General features: G+C 40.0%; 1 protein-coding gene across 6 annotated transcripts in view; it reads right to left on the bottom strand.

Annotated features, from left to right (window-relative positions):
* The window catches only part of GTDC1 (glycosyltransferase like domain containing 1), a 343668-nt gene that overhangs the window by 321656 nt on the left and 121 nt on the right, over positions 1–21891 (bottom strand). For 5 of the 6 annotated variants that reach the window (XR_012044289.1, XM_072874179.1, XM_072874174.1 and 2 more), the window contains exons 2-3: positions 19051–19134; positions 11607–11726 (exon numbers count right to left, since the gene is read on the bottom strand). The exons of the other annotated variant lie outside the window; for it this stretch is intronic. The gene's annotated coding sequence lies outside the window, so the exon portion shown is untranslated. The remainder of the gene's footprint in view (positions 1–11606; positions 11727–19050; positions 19135–21891) is intronic. 6 annotated transcript variants of the gene reach the window in all.

Here is a 21891-nt window from a genome sequence, read left to right as displayed (position 1 = left end):
AATTAATAAACCAGATAATTTTGTAAAGTAAATAGTACAGTAAATGCGTATAGTAAATTGTCTAATACATAGAGAGAAAAAAACCCCACAGTATTCCCTTGAAATACTTGTAATGCTTTCGACTACAGATAGGAAACATGACACATACCACAACTAGCTAAGAAGCCCCACACTGAGAAGCGCTGACTTTAGTTAAACGATGCAAGGCTTTACTCGATGGAAGGCAAACGGAGTTGTAACCCGGCACTCAGTAGGAAAGATGATGAATGGACTGCTTCCTATAACTTGTGTGCTTCCACCACGGGGGTAGCTTAAGCAGTAACTTCTCCTGAAGTTTTCCTTGACGCCACCCTCTGCGCAATATGAAAACCGTAACAGTTTTATTCTCTATTTAAAAACAAATAAATAGCAGCTTAGGGGACGTCTTACGAGGCAGAAAGTTCACACTCCGTCCCATGAACATTCTGCCCTCTGGTATCGCTGCTACGTTTTATCATCATACAATTCAGAGAGAATTACATACCTATTTTCAAAGTTTGAAAAAAGTAAACCCGTCCTTGCTAAGTACGGCCCAAAGCTGTTATGAAGCAACTTATTTTTAGAAAAAGCACTTATGCAGATACTTAATTTTAATTAATAGTCTCTGACTTCAACACTTGCACAGCGAGACAACTCCACGCTTCAATTAAAGCACGCACATAAATGCTTTGCTGATTCATGGCCAAAAGCATGACAGGAACATCATTATATAAAATGCTCATAAAATTTAAAGAAAAAAAATAACAGCAACCTCGCCCTCCAACAGAGCATTAGAAACCCTGTAAAACTCACAGCTTGAGCACAACTTACAGGTTGCTGAATATATGAATGCTAGGGCTAAGACACATTCAATGAAATTATTTCAGAGTGGGCAAATAACTTTGGGGAAATACCTTAACTAAGTGAAGACTACACGAGCCCCAGCTCTCCATCCTTGGCATCTACTATCTGCCAAGACTGGCTTTTCAGGAGTCGAGGACTCTTTACCAGAAGAGCGGAGGCAGCTACACCTTTCCTTCTGATGACTTGCTCTCTTTTTCCATTGTTCGCGTAACACATAAGCAGATTTCTTTCACTAAACAATTAATTACATCCAGCTCACTTGCACCACAGATCATACTGAACATCTTCAGCAGACGTTCATGTCCAGGGAACAGTCATTCTGAGTTGCAACGCTGCCTGTCATAATATACCTATAACAAATCTCATTTTGAAATAATATGACACAAGAAACACTAGTGAAGTCATCTTCATTATCTGTGTAGTATCACAAACTGTAAGCTTTAACTTTTAGACAGAATCCTTAAAGGTAATCAGTAACAAATTTTTGTTGAAATACTCTCTGGTCCCATTTATAAGCAAAATTGTGACACTTGATGGCCTGTGGCTCATGACTATGGACTGATAATTTTTAAGCATGAAAAAAACCTTCATTCCAGGACAGCCAAGCAATACTTAAAAAGTAATCCCCCCTCCCACCTTTATTAAAGCATCAGGAAAATTACAGCTGATAGCAAAACTGAGCTGAATGTATAAATTTGAAAGTAGCAGCCACCAAGAGTTAAATTGTTTAAAGAAATGCTAAAGATGCAAAGTGGTGTCCCAAATAACCTCCTTCCTTTCTCCTTCACCCCAACGAACAACTAGGTGCTGTGCAATGAATCTGGCTGCTGGGCAATCGGGTGGGCAGAAGCCGTAGGAGTTCGCTGCTAGCTGGGTGCTCACCTCCTCGCGATGCTCCTTTGGGTGCGTGTCTCAGCGCGAGCCTCCGACCAGCCCCAGCACAATTACCGCCTCCTCACAAACTACAGCATTGAGCTAAAGACTCTTCCACTTGCAAAACCCACAAGAGTAAGATTCATCAAACGAGGCTTAGCATTGCAAAGCCATGCTATAACGTGAGTAGCGAAAAGAGACCAAGTCTTCATCACCTAGAGGAGCAGGAACGGGATAGCCCCGATGGTAGACAACTTAGGCAACAAAACGGGTACAAAAGGACACATAGGAAATGAACATCTGAGCCATTTTCTACAGGACCAATTTTGACCCAGGACAGCTGATCAGCTGCAGCTTGGCATTACCCTTGCCAGGCTGCCCTGCATTCACAAGGTAGCATATGCAACTGAAAATAAAGCCAGGCCCAACCTGACCTGGCTCTGCACAGCACCAGCTTGTGCACTTCTCCAACCGTTCCACACCTAATTTACAGAGTACGTTATCCATCCATGTATCGCCGAGATCTAACCTGAGAAGTGACTAGAATCAAAATCAGTTAATTGATTAATGCTTAAGTGAAACACGGAAAGCAAACATAACACACCGGAAGACTTTCTGAAAATGCATTATTTTTATTCCGACTCCATTAAGCAGTCCAGTACTTTTGAAGGATTAATGAAAAAGCTATCAAGACAGAACACAGAAGAGGAATGCTGATTCTTGGTGAACGTGCCAACACACGATGAAGTGCAGAGACCTTTTTGGTAGTAAAGATTCAAGCCAGGACATTCAAAGAACTACAGGGACACGTGAACTTGCCCACTTGATCCAGAAGCTGAGGTTATTTGATTTTTATGAGACAGCATTTTGTTCCTCCCTGAACCACAGACTCGCTCTAATACTCCTCAATTAACAATACAACATAGTCATTATTCTCACAAAATCCACAACACATTTTTTCACACCAAGGTTTAGTAAAGAATAGAAAAGTCTGCCTAAACACCCAGAACAGAAAACATTTACCTTAAAATTCATACCAATTCACTTAAGAGAATCGGTCAATGAGTATATGTATACACGTAAGGATTATTTCCACAAACTTTACTTGTTAAGCAGGACACCATGTTTCACTTACAATTCTTATTTTTTAATCAGGCAAGTCCAGGAAGAGCAGGAGTAAGTAAGTTTCTAAACAAACAACTTACATAGATGCTTTTTAACAGGACCAGACAAAACATTCCTTAAAGTTGCATTTACAAGCCAAAGCTGACCTTGGGCATCACGTTCAGTATGTAGGAGATAACCTATGTGGATACTGACCTTACTAATACTACAGGGGCAAATTTGTACAAGGAAGAAAAAGGAAGGTCTTGAAGAAATGTTTTCCAGTGTATTAGGCATACAGAAGCTTTCTTTTGCATCAAGAACCGCATGTCACATTCCTTAAACTGTGTTTCTTGACCAAATATGCTGCAGACAACCTGGGGAGGATGCCCCTCCATGTTCCTCTGAGGTTCTTATTTACAGTTTCCACTAAAAATTAAAATACGTGGATTTTTTTCCCCTCTCAAGAATCACAGTCACATTTAGGATCAGCTTTCCTAAGCTCATGTGCCAAAAAAATACCGTAAGTGATTACAGACTTTCAACACTAACAGAGGCTCCGATAGAGATTTTTATTGACTTTAAATCAAACGCAGATCCAGCGCCCACAGTAATGCAAAAGCAGGGAGAGCAGAGGACGACAAGGAGCAGGAATGGCTGTATAAGATGCATTAGAATCTGATAACAAAACTAGTGACTGGTCTAATTTAAAACACAGATGGAACAAAACCAGTAATTCCCTATTTACCAGGCCTTCCTAGAACCACTTATGCATAAAAGAGTGGTAAAATTAAGTGAGATGTATTTGACTCTATATCCCAACATCAGTCTTTCAGGGGGGGTACTTCACTTGCGACCCTGACGGACCTGCAGTCCCTTCTCACAAGGGCAGGTAACATTAATGTCATAACCCTGGGGAAAACTGCTGTCCCACCAGACATCAATCTCACACATGAATGTACACTCCTATCGTACCACAGTCCATACGTTCTCTCCACATACATGTACTCTCAGATCTTTTCACCCATTCAGGAGCTACAACAGGCAAAGGAAGGAGAGCTGGTCCACAAAAATACAAAATGTTTTTAACCTCTTCCCAATGCTTCACATTTTCGGCAGCAGCTCTACTGAATCCTTGACCATACCTCAAATCATCAGGTTTCTCTAGATCCTTCAGTTCTGAAGAGTGAGCGCTGCCCAACTGACCAAACACATTCCTTCAACGGATCTTAGTATTATTTTAAATGCTTAAAGGCAATGCCTCAGTCTCTTATTTGGATGCTGTAAAATGTTCTTGAGGCTTTCTTTGGGAAAGTCTTGTTAGCAGAGGCAACAGCCTCTAACAGCATTCAACTTTTAAAACAACTGTGAACAAGCCAAAGTCCCAGCCCCACATCCCAAGACCCAAACTGTAAACCATCTCCTAGAGCATAATGAGATTAACCAAACGTTTAAGACTGGACACATTTAATTCTTTGTACTCCATAGATTACAGAACAATTAAGAGGCTGGAAACAGAAAATTGGTTTAAGCTGAAGTTACACAATTGGGTGGGCAGAATGCTTTTGTCCACAAGAAAGCATTTAAATAGCTATCATAACATATTTAAAATAGATTTATATTGGATTAAAAATAGAATTTTAAATAGACTCTTATTGCCATAAAAAGCATGTTTTATATATGGGTAACTAGATCCCCAGATGTAAAAAAACCCCACACACCCCAGATTCCCCATGCAGAATGTGCATGCTCTTGCTCATCTATCTGTCTCTCAAACTCTGAGTTGTAGAGCTTTAGACCACCACAATAAATTAAATAAAATTCAGAATATAATGTTATAATATTGTCTTTATAGTTAAATAGAATACTGGCAAATGCTTACCAGGTCACACATGCTAAGCAGTTCAAGTGATAATCATAATGATGAATGTGTAATCTAATGCCCATTCACTTTGATTTATATGAACCATCATACGGAAGTCTCGCGTATCCATTTTAAGTCAGTGGGAAGGATCCCATTTTTCCTGACCTGAATCAGTGTTCGGTCTAAACTTAGGCATTTCATATTTTTTTGCATTGAACAGAATCAGTCTTCGCACATAGTTAAAGATGCCTGGGGCCGCACAGTCCTTTGCAATCTCAGCAACTGGCCCTATCATTCCCTGTGATAGTCTTGCTGAAAAAAATAAGATCAACCAAATCTCCCCCTGCCCTTCCAGCTGTGGGAGAAACAGATCAGCCTATTCTTTACTTCAGAAGAAAAGGCCCTGCAAAGGTCAACCTTTCACATGAAATACAGATCATTAACACTGAATACAGAACTACTTAGATTCTTGCTTTTTGTTTGTATAACTGGGATTCCACTGTACCTATTTCAGGATGCTCTATACTTTTTTAATATATATTTTTGTATATATATACACACACACACACACCAGTAACTTGTTTCTGAAACTAATTTATAATGGAAGGCTTGCTTATTGAATCAGAAAGAAGCCACCCAATGCTCAGTTGTTGTTCTTATTCTCAAAGTATCATGCTCATGAGACAAACTGCAATTCATCAAACAAGCTTTGCTGTAGCCTGCTCTGAATGCAAAAAAACCAAAACAAAAACAAAACAAAAAAAACCCCAAAACACAACAAAAAAAAACACTCAGCCACACAGTATGGATGGGAAGACGTAGGTGTGGAGTGCCAGCTGCCTAACTGGTTAAGTGTTGTTTATTTTTACCACAGGCCACAGTTATGCTAGCTGTCCCATTGAGAGAGACAGTCTTTCAAGACTATTAATTCTCTTCTAGAATATAAAATCTAGACCAAAAACTCATATTGCAGCATCTAAGCCTACGCAGTTTCCATGCAATGCTCTAAAAAGTGTTTACTGTAGGGTTCGGTCTACACCAACCGAGGCAACAGCCTACCACATCACCCTTACTTCAAACATCCCTTACATACAGAAAAGGACTTATTAGTTGTATCAGTCCTCATTACAAAATAGCAATACTGACAGATTAAAAAAAAAAAACCAACCCCCAAACATTATTTCTGGGAAGAAGAGGTATGGGTTGCAATCATCTTGAATCAGACCAGTCAAGTCACATTATACTACCTGATCTTACACTGCCAGGCACTGTAAAAGCAAGCCTGGCCCAGGCGCTGTAAATCCTATAGTCTACAGAAACCCCTGCAAATTTTTATTTTTTTTTTTTAAAAGGAAAAAAACAACAGGCTTTAAAAGTTTACACAGAGCTTCCAAAAGTTACCAAAGCATAGTATTTTTACTTAAATTCCTGAATGATCTGAAGATAATCAAATTTTTTCCCTCAATCAAAACCAATTTAAGTAAAATTCATGGCAAACAGCTCAATGTTTTGTTTTTACATTTTGAGACCGTGTTAAGAATAAAATTGCTTCCTTGGAATAGGACATAATACCTGCCAACTCTCAGAATAAAGGAGAATATGAGGAGATTCTAGAGAAAGAGATTCGGGGGGTAGGGGACACAAGCATCACAGTATTATTAAACAGTACAGACAAAAAATTTTTGCCAAGCAAATACAGGAAAATTCCAGAGTTTGGAAAGCACATTAACATTGAAATAAGCATCCTTGTATTTTGTTAGTACAAAGATAACACTGAATCAAAGCTTGACTTCCCTGGCTGAAGATAGTTAACTGACAAAAGCAGAGGTTATGAAAATCTGTAATCAAGTTTCATAAAAGTGTACATGGAAAAGTGGTTATTAGGGTATTAAAAGCTTGGGGGAGGGAGGTTGGGATTGAAGGCTCAGACTAGCAAACCGAAAATATAAAAATTTTGACCCCCTGACCTTATATGCAATGCAACGCTTGGGAAAGAGAGACACAGCTACAGCCAGGAGGGCATGAACAAAACCACGTTATCGGCAGGCAGCTGTAGAGGATGACTGCTACTTCTCTAAATTTTATCTCAAAATCTTGTGACAGTAAACTGTGAAGGGTGTTTTCTCCCCATGTCTCTTGAATGACTGGGATTTAAGGACCCAATTACTTTTCTGATCTCAGGGACTACCAGTTAAAGCCTGAAACACCATAAAACATTTACATCAGACAGGCTTTCATTCCGTACTACGGAGGTACAATGGAAGGACCTCATCAGAAGTAGGTCCTCCTCCTCCTCGATAATGCAGTACACTACTGTGTCAAAACAACATCACCAACATTTGAGATCCAACCTCTCCCACATCACTCCCCATAACCTGCTCAGCAGAACGACCTGCTTGGAAGAGCATGTTTCACTAGATGTTCCAATGAGTCAGGGCCAGAGAGAGAGACACACACTCAAAATGGAGACTTCAAAAAATATAGCAATTAAAGATCCCACAACACTTTCATGTACTACTCCTTGGCTGGAAATAAAGCTCAGTAATGTAGAGAATTTATGATTTTTATTGACAACACAAAATAGCTTTGGGTACTAGAGAGAGACTGAATGGAACCATATCCATTTGCTTTCATGCAAACTCTCACACAGGACGAGTTACATACAAACACAACACGTAACAGAAAGACTATGCGTACAGGAAGACATTTGACTTCTCATTCATAAATGTGTCCAAGTCCTAATTAGAATAAAATCATTTAGTTCCTGATTCTCTGAAAGGACATAGCTATGTTAAATGATGAGAACCCCCAAGCCAAACTACCACCTTGAGAAACACTTTAGCCTTACCGGTTTGCACTCACCTTTTCCAGTTTTGCAGAGACTAACTGCAGAAATAGCATCCAAACAATTATAATTTGTGACCTTTTAACATAAATGGTAATTTCTTAGATTAGTTCTTTTATATTCCATCCCACGTTCTTCCAAATAAAAGCTGCCCAAAAATACTTTGCATGAAAAACTAAACGTTCCCAGTGACAACTCTGATCACATCATTCATTGCACATGAACATTAAAAGATGCAACAACAGCAAAAACCACTAGTTATTCTTATAACTTCAAGACTAAATCCTAAATATAGTAAGTTTTCAAATTGTCTTTCCTAAAATTCAAATAATATGCTCATCGCTTTAACCAAAAGCTAGCAAAGTACAATTTGTATTGTGCTGCAGGCCATAATGTGAATGTTCTTTACTTGAATCATGGATGGATGAAGATGAAAAGTAGTTTTTGAAAATTTACAACAGTTCTGACACTACTGCGTGTCCCTCGTTACAAGTTATCCCTATCTATTTATTAGACTTACTCCAGACCTTTTACTACCTTCGAAAAGATAATTTTCATCAATTCTTCATATCTTTATACCTAACCACAGGAAATTACATAGAATATGGGCAGAAGCCCCAGCTGAAGAAAAGGGAGCAGGGGTAAGAGAAGGACCGCAGCGGCTGTTCCAGTCAGGCTGGAGAGGCTGTGGTTTAAAAGTAACATTTAGTAATGAATTTTGTCTTTAGTACAGCACTCTGGTGATGTTTTCTTATTATTTGCCTATCCAAAGTAACCATTCTGCTATATAAAAAAAAAGTCCAAGTAACAGGAAATTATCAGAAGCCCTCCTTCCTCTTCTCCATCTTAGACTGATGCATCTCCACCAGCATTGTTTCCAGTACTTCACAGCAGAGCTGTATTTTGCTTGTGAATCCAATGGAATTCTTCATTTCTCTACCCCAAACAAAGCCTTCCCCAAAATTAAACTGTTCTTATACCTAAGACTGGATATTGCCAACATGTGCTAAATGGCTTTAGGATCCAGTGTCTTGAACAAGTCAGAAACAGGAATTTTAGTCTAATTTCTGGAGAGTATGCGGGAGGTTTGGTTTCTTATTAAACACGTTGTACATACGTGGCCTGTGGCAGTCTTTGCAAGTTCTGTAAATTTAGACAGTGGTCTTACAGTTGAAAAAATAAAGGCTCAATTATGAAGAGATTTCAATATTTAAAAATCTTTTTAAATTTGACTTTCTGAAAAATTTATTACCAGCTTTAAAGTCAGCCTTTACACACATAGCATTACAGAACAAATTACGATATGCTGAGATGCAAATATAGGTCTACAATGTGACCATAGGTACATTATTATATTGCAGCACAAACACTAGCCTTCAGCAAATGTCCATGACATCTGACTGTGCAACTACCTAGAGGAGTCATCACGACTGCAAACTCTGCCTACTCCTATGAGCAACGAATGTTCTATACAGCACCTGAAGGGGCAAGGAGAGCCTACAACTGATTCTGGAGCTTCCCAGATGATCCCAGGAGGAGGCAAGAGGTGAAAATGTAGACAGTCTGTCACCACATGCAACAAAGTCTTGCAGGAGGGGGAGCAGACAGAGCCCTGACCTTTCTGCAAGCTGCCGTGGGTTAAACATACAGGTAAGGCAACATCAGACATAAGTGACTGCTGCTGTTTTCAAAGACCTGACACTCGACACTTTAAAGGCTAAAGCCCCTGTTGCTAGCAAAGCCCTTTGCTAAGACTTTCTCTCCTTCTTTCTGTTTGCTGTGGGATAACAGAAGAAACTTCCAACTTAGGTGATTCTTCAAAGGACTCTAGGAAACACCTGGAGATTTTGCAAGACACTGGACACTAATACCAGGGTGTGAAATGCCTACACTGCAACAAAGATGATCTTAAACACAATGTCCAAGCTCGGACATGCAATTAAGTGTCCCAGAACTAGAAAACACCAGCTAGAAACCCAGAGCCATTTAGCTTGAAATCACACAGGAATTACTTGCGAGTACACTTGCAAGATGTCATCCTTACAGAAAAGCATCCAGTTAAATGACAAAGCGAGCACGGACTTTGCTGGCAACTCTCAGGACTCCCGAAGTACTCCCTCGTGCATTAGCACCACATACAGTCCAAAACACCATCAATAAAACCTTTATGTAACAGCATCCCACTAATTCTTCCAATTCATTTTTTACATATATCCATATGTACAAAGACTTTACATGCGTACATGAAAACTCAGTAAAATAAAGCTAAGATGACATAAGCTGCAACACAGGATGTCTTTTGAACTACGAGGAAGAATCAAACCAATATTTCTGTAATTTGTTTTCCCACTATTTAAAATGGTTCCTGTACACCTTTGTGAAATAAGCTGAGTAATACTTAACTCATCACAACATTTTTCAAACACTTATCACTACACACTGCTGATAAAGAAGCTTTCATCCTATAACCACTAAAACTTTTCCTCTCAAAGCAAGATATAAGCAGAGGCTTAGTCACTATTCACATCACAGAATTACAGAAGTTTTCAGAGTAGTTTACCAAACATTTAAAAAATACATTATTTCTCAGAGCAAAATAATACATTGCATTTGGAAGATGTTTGCTCTCAGCACTGAATAACACTTTTTATACACCTGAAGGGGTTTCTTAAGCAAGCCAGATCTCCCCAGCAACACTGGGCTGTAACTACACTGATCAAATCCGCTTCACACGTGTTAAAAAAATGGAAAGCAAGAAATGAAGGTAGAGTCTTAATGTATCAACAGCTTCTTCTGATTTCATAGACTATATTAAAAGAATAAACATTGAAAATCCTGACCATACATTAAGGCAATTCTTACACCCAAACAATTTGATAATGTAACACTGTGTATCAAGCCAGTTTTTTCATAAATTATGATCTAAACAGAATACTAGTCAATTCACCAAAAGATATCAAAGATATCCTTTTATTACAAATGATCCGATTATCCCCCTTGAGGCTATGGCTATCAGAAAGCATTTAGTTAGCTCCCAAGCCAATATTTTTCGTATTTGTTTTATTATGAAACTGTAACACATTTTCAATAACTTTTAGCTTTGCTATACAGAGCAACAAATAATTTCCCAGAACCCTTTGGAAAAATCTGACATGCGAAATGATTCTCTAGTCAACTTGTATATTATTAAGCTGAAAAAAACGTATAGCAGATCATTTGATCATTGGAGGGAATGGAAAAGTATTGGGAGCTTCAGGACAGATGGACGAACTTCAGGTCATATAAAATACTACCAAGGCTATATTTGAAGAAAAATGTGAAAGTTCGTGAAAGCGCCTCGGGTGAAAATACTTTGTGTTGCTAAGAAACATCATCCCTGATGATGGATGAATTAAATTGTCTCAGTTAGCAGACCCAACTCCAGGCATCCCTCGTTTACTAGTAGAATGTTTGCTTGTACTGGTAATTTATTTCAACAGCTACACACAAATAAAAAGCCCTACCTTTAAATGAAACTAAGAATTTCAAACTTGCATAATTAATGCTGGAAAACAGAATAGAGTTCACATCTTGAACAGAATTTAATAACTACATTTTCAAAGTTTACATTTTTAAGTGTAATATTAATACCTCCAAACGATTAAGAACTTATTTTAAGATAGTCTGCAATGAAATACGCTGTTCAACTTCCAAAATTACTCTATGTACAATCCAGTGAAGAATAAAACTTTTCAATTATTTCTACATACTGAACAACATAAATAGTCACGTAATCAAATTTTAAACATCACTGAGAGAAAAGTATATTCATTTGTCATGTATTATTATGATGACACCAACATAAAAACTAAGCATGAAGGAAATAATGCAAACCACCTGCTTTTCTCATTTGGAGGTTGTCTTCATGTTTCATCCAGTTCCTCCTTTAATATATTACTTACAGGCTGTTTCTTTTGCAGAACACATTCGCGAACTTACAGCAGTGTATCTTTCCATTTCTGAAGTATGTGCTTTCTGTTGAACTCCCATAGAGCATACCTGTTTTGCCTGCCGTGCACTGTATTAAGTGAAGTCCTTTCAAAAGGCTATAGCTGGAGCAGAGGAAGGCCACCGGCATGCCTCTTCCCACAGGCTGCACAACAGGCCAGAGGAGCTCTCCTGAAAGGGGAAAGAAAAGCAAGCACATCTCACCTGGCACAGCCTTCAAGAGCAGGATGCAACAGCAGAGACAAAGCACAGCAAGCGGGGAGCCCCAACATAAGCAGGAGAGTCCTGAGATCAGGAAGTAGACATACGACTGCTGCTCAGAGAGGATGGCAAGGGCAGAGCTTTCCTAATAACCCAGAGAGGAATATGCAGAATTTTATGTCACCCCAGAAACCAACGCGGTTGCTGCACTGAGAATAAACCAAGGGCAAAGACACATTTTGCAAGAACACGCTTGGCAAAGGGGAGAATCATTAAAGAAAATTAATTTTAATTTGTCTGTTGGCAAGGCTGTGGGGTTTTTCTTCCTATTATTCTAGATCGTGTTCTAATGAAGTTTCCAAGTTAGAAGTACCAAGTTTTAGTACTGAAGAGTTCAATTTAAGGAAAAAGGTGAAAAACCCTCGATAAACTGTTCTTCGGATCCCATCACGGCTTCCAAGTCAGAAATTACCACGCACAGTTACGTGGTGAGGCCACATACTCAGCTAGTCAATACACAGAGGCAACCATAGAGGCTCTTCTTCCCAAATAATGCCACCACAGAGAAGAGTTACCACCGGAGAGTGTGAGAAGAAGTATTTAATAATGATACCAATTTGGCTGTGCTATAGGAGATGTGCTTCCTGTGGGCCTCATAAGGAAGAGCTTTACAATCTAAGAAGAAGTATTTCAAAACCTCAAAGGACATGTCTTATCTGCACCACTTCTGCTTCTGGAATCCCAGAAATCCTGAAGACAGAAGGCAGATCAGACTGCAGCTTTCCTAGGCACAGATGTTGCAATCACATCTGCCTTAACTGTAAGCCACGGTCCTTGCTACTTTCCGACTCTCTAGCAGCACCTCTGAGTTACTTCATTTTTGGAAATATCAGTGCAGAGGACAAGATAAAGTGTTTCTGATCACATCGGGTATACTAAAACACTAACATAAAAGAAAAACGCCTGCAGATTATGTTCCAAGCAAACAGCATGAAAGAAAAGGTTTTGAAGTAGAGATACCCTTCCTTCCCCTCCTTCCTTGTCTACATGATTCACAAAATAACACTTACTTCAAACAATGAGATTCGTTTGATCAAAGATTTTTTTTTTAGTGTTCATGAGCAGCCATGAAGAATCACCATTTGTGTACAGATGCATCTCAAGTTACTCAGACACAGAAGCGTGCACGCATATAATTATCCAATTAATTACAGGTGATTTTTACACACCACTCCCAGGAACTGAACCACTACTGACCCAGGTGTGCAGATCCATGTAAACATTCTCCAAGCTTTTTTTCTTTTATCTCACTAAAGATTCCCTCCCTAAACACCTACAGCTACAAGATGTCTGACTTAATTTGTCCAGTTCCAGGCTCCCCAGTCCAAGATGGACACAAACATACCCAAGCAAGACCAGCAAATGGCCCCAAAGACGACGAAGGGATGAGAGCACAACCCAGCCATGCTGTGACTCCATCTCCAAAGGTCGGGTCTGCATCAACATACAGATTTGCAGGACACCGACTATAACACGCTTCTTCCTCTTAGCCCTCACATTGTAATGCAGGCAGCATTTTCAGTACAGGATTATTTAACGTTTTCATTTATTACTTGGATGATGAACAATATACTTGCAAAATTTTGTAGTTACCTGGGAAGGGCTGCAAGCATTCTGGGAAGCAGAGTTAGAATTGAAAAAAGTAGGACTAAGTGATTAAGAACAGAACTGAAACTGGGGCTTTAATACTGAACTGAATGCAAAAAGTGAAAAATTAATTTGAATTTGTATTAACAGGAACATCATATGCAAAAGATGGTAAGATTTATTCTATTCATCACTGATACTAAGTTTGTATATTATGTTCAGGTCTGGATACACAGATGTAGGAAACCTAGAAAAGCTCAGAAGAAAACCTAAGCAATCAGGGAAAGTTAAAGGGAAATGGGCTTGCTGAGTACAGAAAAAAAGATGAGTAAAGAAAGAGGGTGCAGGCTTCAAAATAGGTTAACAACAGATACAAAAATGATGCTCATGTCCCACTACTGCAATATCCACAGCAGAAAAAAAAAAAAAAAAAACAAGAAGCTTAACAGGTTAGGAAAAAACTTAGAATAGTATTAGAAGAAATATGCTACCTCTAGGGATAGTTAAACAACGGATTAGGTTATGGAGGGGTTACACAAATCTTCACTGATTGTTTTTAAGACCTGGTAAGATGAACATGTCAGAAACCATCTATACATATCTGTCTGGCTTTACAATCAACACTACATACTCACGCATACAGTACAGGGCCTTAGCGTAAAGCAGATGACCTCCAGAGATCTGTGTTTCCTTTTCTAAACCTAAAGGCTGTACAAGTTTAGGCTCCTGCCAGGCAAATCAGCAGGTGACTTGACTGCTCCTTAGAGCTCCAAGGAGGCTTTTGATATCTCTTTTTCCTAAACAGCCAAGGCAGTCTGTGATTGACAATTTTCTATCACATCAAGCATGCTACCTTAAATATGAAGTATTCTGAATGATCCACCGGGGAAATAAAGTCAAAGTACAGAGAAGGCAACGGCAACCAATCCCGGGAATCCAGTCTTGAGAAGGAAATCAAAACTGGCAAATTGGGCAAGGATGCACATCCCATTAGTACCTAGAAATACAGGTAGTTATTTTTTGTTTCTAGCACCTACAATAAATAAGCCTTAATAAAAAGAAGTATTTAATAAAGTACTTGGAGAAATAAGGAGGGAAGGTTTAACACTTCTAAGCTTATTTTCACAGCGGTATGAAAGGAAATGAGGTAGAGTCAGAGCTAATTCTCCTTATATAATTTCACATGGAATGATTAGTTCTGCCCCAACAGTAACAGCTTTCCAGAGGGTCCTACTTGTCGCCAAGATTGCATACAGATGCTCTAAGTGTAGCTTCCCTATTCTCCACTGACAACCAACTTAAAAGGCCAATATAATATTCATTTTACTATAGAATGAAACTCACAGCATGAATAGTAAAATAATGTCACAGCTACCATGAAACTGCAGTTGCATGTTGGGGGTTGTGACTTTTAAAAGTTGAATCATGAAACAGATTCATAAAGAGGAACATGCAAAGTAGCTTTCTGCTTTAGCAATGTCCTGTGGTCGGTAAGGATGTCTAAGAGCGGCATAAGCTGTGCTCTGACAACGAGAGGGCAAAGGCATGGAGGAGCAGTCGTGTCACATGCCCCTGCTGATTTTTTTTTTTTAGAAGGCAGGTTTTCAATCATGACTGTGCTGAATGCCCCCCCTCTCTTAAGCCTGATTAGGAAAGACATTCCACATGCATGGAGCTGCTGAAGGTGGTGGAATTCTGTAAGTCACCTGGGTGGCTTCTGGGTGAAATACCAATTAGTGGCAATTCATCTCAACAAGGCCAACAAAAAAAAAACCCTGTAAGAGACATCACTTAGCCCAACGGTGAACACATCACACGGATAATCCCAAAACTCTTCGCAAAAACTTGGAAAAGGTATTAGTACTTTTATAAAGCACTATAGTGTTTCATATTTAATCCTTGCATAGACACTAGTAGAAAAGCCATATTCAATTCCAAAATTGCTACTGCAAGTTCCAGCTCAGCTGCTACCATTCCTTTAAAAAATATATACTTTTATAGATACATATAAATACACATTTTTGCAGGGAGAGATAGCCTACCTTAGTAAATTTAACTACCAACTAAAAACTTAAATGACTCCCCAGAACAGCATGCCAAATAATGTTATAAGAACTTTAAATGTGTGTATTTTGCACTTATTAGCACAACCATTTGTTTTACAAAAGACCTACAGATTAAATACGAAGCACGCTATTAGTTTTAGGCACAAGAAGGACCAATTTTTTATGCCTTGCCAGAAAAAATGACTAATTAGGCCAGCACCACCCTACAGTCATTTCCACAAATCCTGCCTTTCCATTTAAATCACGACGAAAAAGAAAACTGACTTAAATGACAACAAAAGCCTATATTTCTTGTTAAAGTTTTCTTAAAGCAAAATCAGGACAAGAAATTATTTTCTAAAGCCAACAAGATGTTATTGTTTATTTGGAGAACTTGTATTTATGTCAAACCACACACAAAGTTATACGCAGAAATTTACTGTATTAAACTGCAATCCAGTAGACAGACAAGGTGAATGGCAAAACTCTCAACTGGGAAATCACAAAACACAGAATTTCACAGAATACTGCTGGATTACTTATTCTGCAGTCATCCTGCAGCATATTCCCTGTGTAAACCTTGAAAACAATCGGAATATAAAAGATGCAGTATGTCCACCTACTAGTTGAATTTTTGTCTTCTGAAATATTTGTATGTAAAGTAAATATCAAAGCAGAAAGATATACAGGAAATATGTTAGGCATCAGATGAGGATCTGTACTTCAATTAAAAGATTTTAATTTTTAAATGATGGAAATTATGGTGCTTCTGAGAAAGCACTTGTTTAATTATATGCACCAGGCAAGATATTTATAAAAAAATACCTTATTTTCACAATGCAACATGGACTTTATTCCTACTTTATTTACAAAAGTGTCACTCGGTAAATAAACCACTATGAAAACAGAATCAAGATCTACATTGTCAAATAATCCAAAATAATGTCATTAATGCACAACTCTCAGGCTTTTTTTCCCTCCAAACCAATCTGGCTGGAAAGAACAGGAAAAGGGTATTTTTTTAAGAGCTAGTCCTAGACATGGAGCTATCTTCACTGTTCTTCCTCCCAAATATTCTGCCACTACATTCACATACCATCATTGCTTTACCTAATCAGTCCATTCTGACTTTTCAGCATTCACATACATTTACTCTTGCACTTATGCACAAAGCTTTGCAATATTCTGGAAGTTCTTTCATATAATGGCTTTATAACAGTTCTGTTTCTATTACCTAGGTTTTATTAGGCTTTAAGAGGAGGAATCAAAAATCTCGGTTCTCTGAAGGAGAAGCTTCTCTTTGTCTTTTCAGATTGAGAGAAATACTGAAAGGCAACAGCGAGGTCTTCATCCTTCATTCCAACACACTTGACCACTGAATTCTGCCAGGGTGAGTAATGCCCATCATGGAACATCAATTCAGTAAATCTTCCATCCCAGAGAAGGAATAAAAGACTGCATCATATTAAATCTGAATCCAACTACTTAGGCAGGAACTTAAGGGGAGTGGGGGTTTTTTTGCCGCAATGACAGCTTCTAATAATGACTATGAAAGAAATCTTGCACTCTGGATGGTATTTCATTCATCAAGACCACAATCACCACGAGTTTTCTGTTGCCACAGGTATGGCCAAAATAACCTTTTTAAAGACCACTGTTGTTACCTCTAAGAGGAAGACACTCCCACAGTATGTATGGCAATATCATACTTCTACCCTTGAGCGTCATTAACATAGACAGCCTGTTGCACAAACATGGCATCTGACTGCCCAAAAATAATCTTGGAACAAAACTGGAAAACAGCATGTGAAGCCACACTGGCCACGCTGTTGTATAGACACAATATGTAAAGATGTTTTCAGATGCAAAGCTGATTAAATTCCTCTTTTTTTTTTTTGACCTAACATTAATTTTTTCAACAATTTTTTTTACAACAATTCAGCGAAACTACAACAATTCAGCAAAATTAAGGTATGAACATGATATTAAATCCCATTGCATCTGAAGCGCCAACGAGAAAACTTCCGCTAATCGCGTATGTATTAAATTTCACACATATGTTTGATTATATGTAAACCTACACACACACACAAACATCTAAATCAAAGTTGCTTATACAGCACTAACTTACTTTGGGATTTATGTGTCTCAACTGCTTCTGTTCCTTCTGTCTCTTAACCCTAACAAATAATTATTCAGGGGAAAAAAAAACAAACCACACTTAGTGCCTGGCCTTGCCTGCTTTCCTCCAAGTTCTGCATTTCATCATTAATTTTACATATTTCATTGTTAATTTTAGACATTCCTCCAGTTCTCATTTGGACATCAAAGAGCTACTCATATCCAAAATACCCACAATCTGAAGTACTGGTTTCCCAACTTACTGTCATTTATAACTTGAAAAGATCTTTGATTTCTTGCCTACAGGAAATACTGTGGATCAAAAATCAAACATACATATATGCTCCATATATACACATATATGGGGTCCAGGATTTAGGATAATAGACTGTTTGGAGACATGGTTTTCAGATTTAGATTTCATACTGTCTGGTGCTTCACACATTTATTTTTACTTTCACATCTGACGTGCAGCAATATGGCTAGCTAAGGTGTACGTTTAAGACATACTTCGATATATATCTATTCGGAAGTGAAATTCACACTGGGGTATGTGTCCTTACAGCACTAAGGCACTGCTTCACCACTGCTAACTGCACCGCTTATTGACGGCTGGGGGCAGGAGAAGGCAGGCTCTCTAGAGCCCCTCGTTAACAATTCTGCCACCAAAGATTAAGATGATTTCCCTGCTTTACAAACTTGGTAGAGAACGTTTCTCACATACAAATGGAAAAAAAAACATGGTAGCCAATGTATTTCTAAAATGCCTGCTGCATGGGTTCCTAACAGCCTTGCATATATACTTAAGACTTTATTCTCTACTTTAGTATATTTTCTTAAATTAGTAATATTAGTAAGTTATACAACTAGTTCCAGACAATGAGAGACTTGCTCTGTTCAAGTTAGCAAATCATTTGCCTTGGTTTTGTTACTACTCCCACTACACAACAGCTTATGTCTCAAGCAGTAGTACACAGAAGCCCTCAAACAGAGCAGTCAACATTAAGGTTCTATTATTTATACCAGTATGACTAAAAATCAAACCTTAAAATATATTTTCAGGGTACTTCCTTACAACAGAATACAATTCTGTTCACACAGGAACGCATATGTTATATATGTTTCTTCTGAGCACATAGTTTAGGACCCAATTTATATAGGAACAGCACTTTAACTCAATTATTTAACCAGGCAAGATCTCAAGTCTTTGGACAAGACTTCCCCGTTGCAACTGAAAGAGCTAATACAAGAGAATATTCCACATTAAATATTTGCTCATCAACAGCTGCAGGAGAAATGCCTTATCTCAATGGCTCTCCAATCTAAACTATATAGGACTGTATTATATAAACATATTCTGATCCTGTGAAGCCAAACAATGCTGTATATATATTTTATTTCTTTTTTTATAAGTTAGATTCCAGCTGACCATACAAACAGTAAGGAATTTAAATACATCAAATGCTTCTAAAACTACTGGCCTTCTCTACATCAGGAAGCGCTTGGCGTCATCGCAGCTTACAGCAGCCATTCAGTTTTTGCCCAAGCAGTTTATTCCAGGAGCCCTGAGTGAAAGAAAGTACACTGGTAAAGTGCTGTTTTGATGACAAAAACTTTTATTTAGAAATTTTCACCAGTGCAGCATACTGGTCAGGGACCATAAACCTTCACTGCTCTGATCAAAATAGGAAATAACAGAAGACCATGCTGCAGATTGGGTCAGAGGCCTAAAATGCTCAAGGTATGCGGCTCTTCTCTGAGCTATGGGCAACGTCAAACGCTGCAGTCGTAGGGTGTAGAAAACATTTATAAAAAGCTAAACCAGGAACTTTTTGTTTTCATATTCTCAAATTTTATTGAGCAGAAATGTTTGAGGATAGTTTATTACTTCTACCGGCCACTCTAAAATGGGCCGCCAGCCAAACAGGTCTTTAAAATATGTCTATATTTTAGTTTTAAAACAACATTAAGGAAGTTGTATAACTTTTACATTAGAGTCTAACTGACTTCGCAGCAAAAGCGACACGTTACAGCTGTAACGCGGGCACTTTCCAAGCCATGGGCACAACTCGCAACAGTACCACTCGCACTTGGTACCCACCCTAACCCAACCGAGGCACCCATGGGGGTTAATTAACAGGTGTTTAACTCATGACAAATCCCGAAAGACTGAAATTTAGGAGATGTTTGCTGGTATCATACAAGTGACTCATGTGGCAAACACCTTCCCTCATTCAGGCTAAACTCTGTGGGACACGACCAATCCACTTTGTGCTGTTCTTGCCTTCACGGGGCTTTACTGCACCACTCCAAGCGCAGTAATTGACAGTAGTTGTAACAACACTACCGCATGAGAATTCAAATTGTGCATTTCTCAGTGGAGGGAGGAATTTTGTACCATATTTGTAAAGTACCAACACCTTGAGCTGGACAGTGGGTTTGCTTCCTGGGTTTTACCACTGCTGTTGACCGGACAGCTAATAATTAGACTGGGAAACCGTTCAGAAAGTTTGTAAAGACCGAGGTATTGCACTACTGAGAATGATCCTCACCTTTTTATATGCGGTAGGCATATAAATCAAAAAAAAAAAAAACCCAGCACTGTACACTGTATTAAAAAATCCTGCCCTTAATTGATTTATGCAATCTGGATTCATAGCATTTGAACTTATGTCAGAAAGTATTCTTCCAATGTATTTTACTACACCTGGACTTCCACAAAAAAAAAAAAAAAAGAAGCAAGAAGAAAAAAAAAAAAAAGATTAAGCAAGAAGACTCTACATTAGGTCTTGAAAGCTCCAATTAAAATTCAATATGGTACTTTGTATGGAGGTTCCTTACATAAAAACCCTGTCATGGTTAAGATTTAAGGTTAACCAGGTTAATAGAGTCCAATAAAATAGCTCTATTTAATTATGCCAAACCATTGTTATAAGCCACACTAAAATCCGCTACTCATCTCTACCTGACTATTGGGCTCAACTCTGAATCATGGTAATGCGCACCCGCTTCTCGTCAACTAGAAAATCCTACCATAAAGCAAGCTTCAAACTCTTTCCCCCGCTTCTTAAAAAAAAAAAAGTGCATGCATTTGCACCTCAAATGGTTTCTTTCCTCCAGTCTGCTACTCCAATCATCACACGGTCATGTGTTAAAAGATTTGTGCAGACCTGCCAAGTCCCATTCATCTGAGACACACTTTCCTAAAGTTGGGATGCGTTTGCAAACTATATTTAAGCAGCCCCTCTGCTCTGCAGTGTTCTGTCACGTGGCGGTTTTAGCTTAAAATAATAAAAACAAAGTCCTAAAATCTACACATTTTGCAAAACTGAAGTTTATGTTTTTGTTTTCCTTGTTCTATAAAGCGTGACACTACATCACCACAAAGGTTACCATTTCTCCTGACAGTTTTACCAGCAGAACTATTTATACATATTAACATTTTAATCGCGCCAGAGTGGCACTTGGAATGAAAGCGGGTTCAAATTTTGGAGCTCACTTCGTAACTGCTTATGAAAAGCAGTCCCTGCCCCGCACGGCTTGTATTTAAAAAAAAAAAAAAAAAAAAAAAAAGAGAGTTTCTTTGGAAGATAAACCACGCAGACGCATTTTAAATGCTCAGGGCCCCGGGGGGCTGCAGCGGGGCTGGGGGCTGACTGAGGCCCGGCGGGCAGGGCACGTCCCGACAGCGGCTGCCCCGCAGCCACCTGCCCCGAGCCGGCCTCAGGGGAGCCAGGCCCGGCCAGGCCAGGCCGCGCTCCCCTCCCCGGCTGCCCCGGGCCCTGCAGCCCCGCGTCCGCCGGCAGCTGCCCAGGACGACCCCGGGGCAGGGGGCCGGAGGCTGCCGGCAGGCCCTGCCCGCCCCTCCCGGCCCCGCCAGCGGCTCCGCGGGGCCGAGGCGCGGGCAGCCATGTTAGGGCGGCCGGGGGAGGCGGCACCCCGTGCCGGCAGCGGCCGCCCCGCCGCCGCGACCGCTGGCCGGGGAGCGGCCCCTTCCCGCGGGGGCCGCCGCAGGGCCCCCCGCTCCGCAGGCCGCCGCAGGGCCGCGCGGCCATCTTAGGGGGCCGCGGCCACGGCTGCCCCCACAGCGCCGCCCGCGCCGCAGGTGCCGGGGAGCCACGTCAGGCGGAGCGCGCAGCCCCGCGTCCGGCGGCGGCGAGCGGCTCCCCTCGCCTTCCCCCCGCCGAGCGGAGCGGGGCTCGCCGGGCCGGGCCGGGCCGGGCCCCCCCCCTCCTCCCGCGGAGCGCCAGCCACCGCCGGCCCTCGCCCGCGTCCTCCTCGCCCGGCCCCGGGCCGAGCGCCCGCCCCGCCGCTCCGCGCTG

This window comes from Ciconia boyciana, chromosome 10 (genome assembly GCF_034638445.1).
Source record: "Ciconia boyciana chromosome 10, ASM3463844v1, whole genome shotgun sequence".
In the NCBI taxonomy this organism is placed as follows: domain Eukaryota; kingdom Metazoa; phylum Chordata; class Aves; order Ciconiiformes; family Ciconiidae; genus Ciconia; species Ciconia boyciana.
This window is presented reverse-complemented; position numbering and strand designations above follow the sequence as displayed.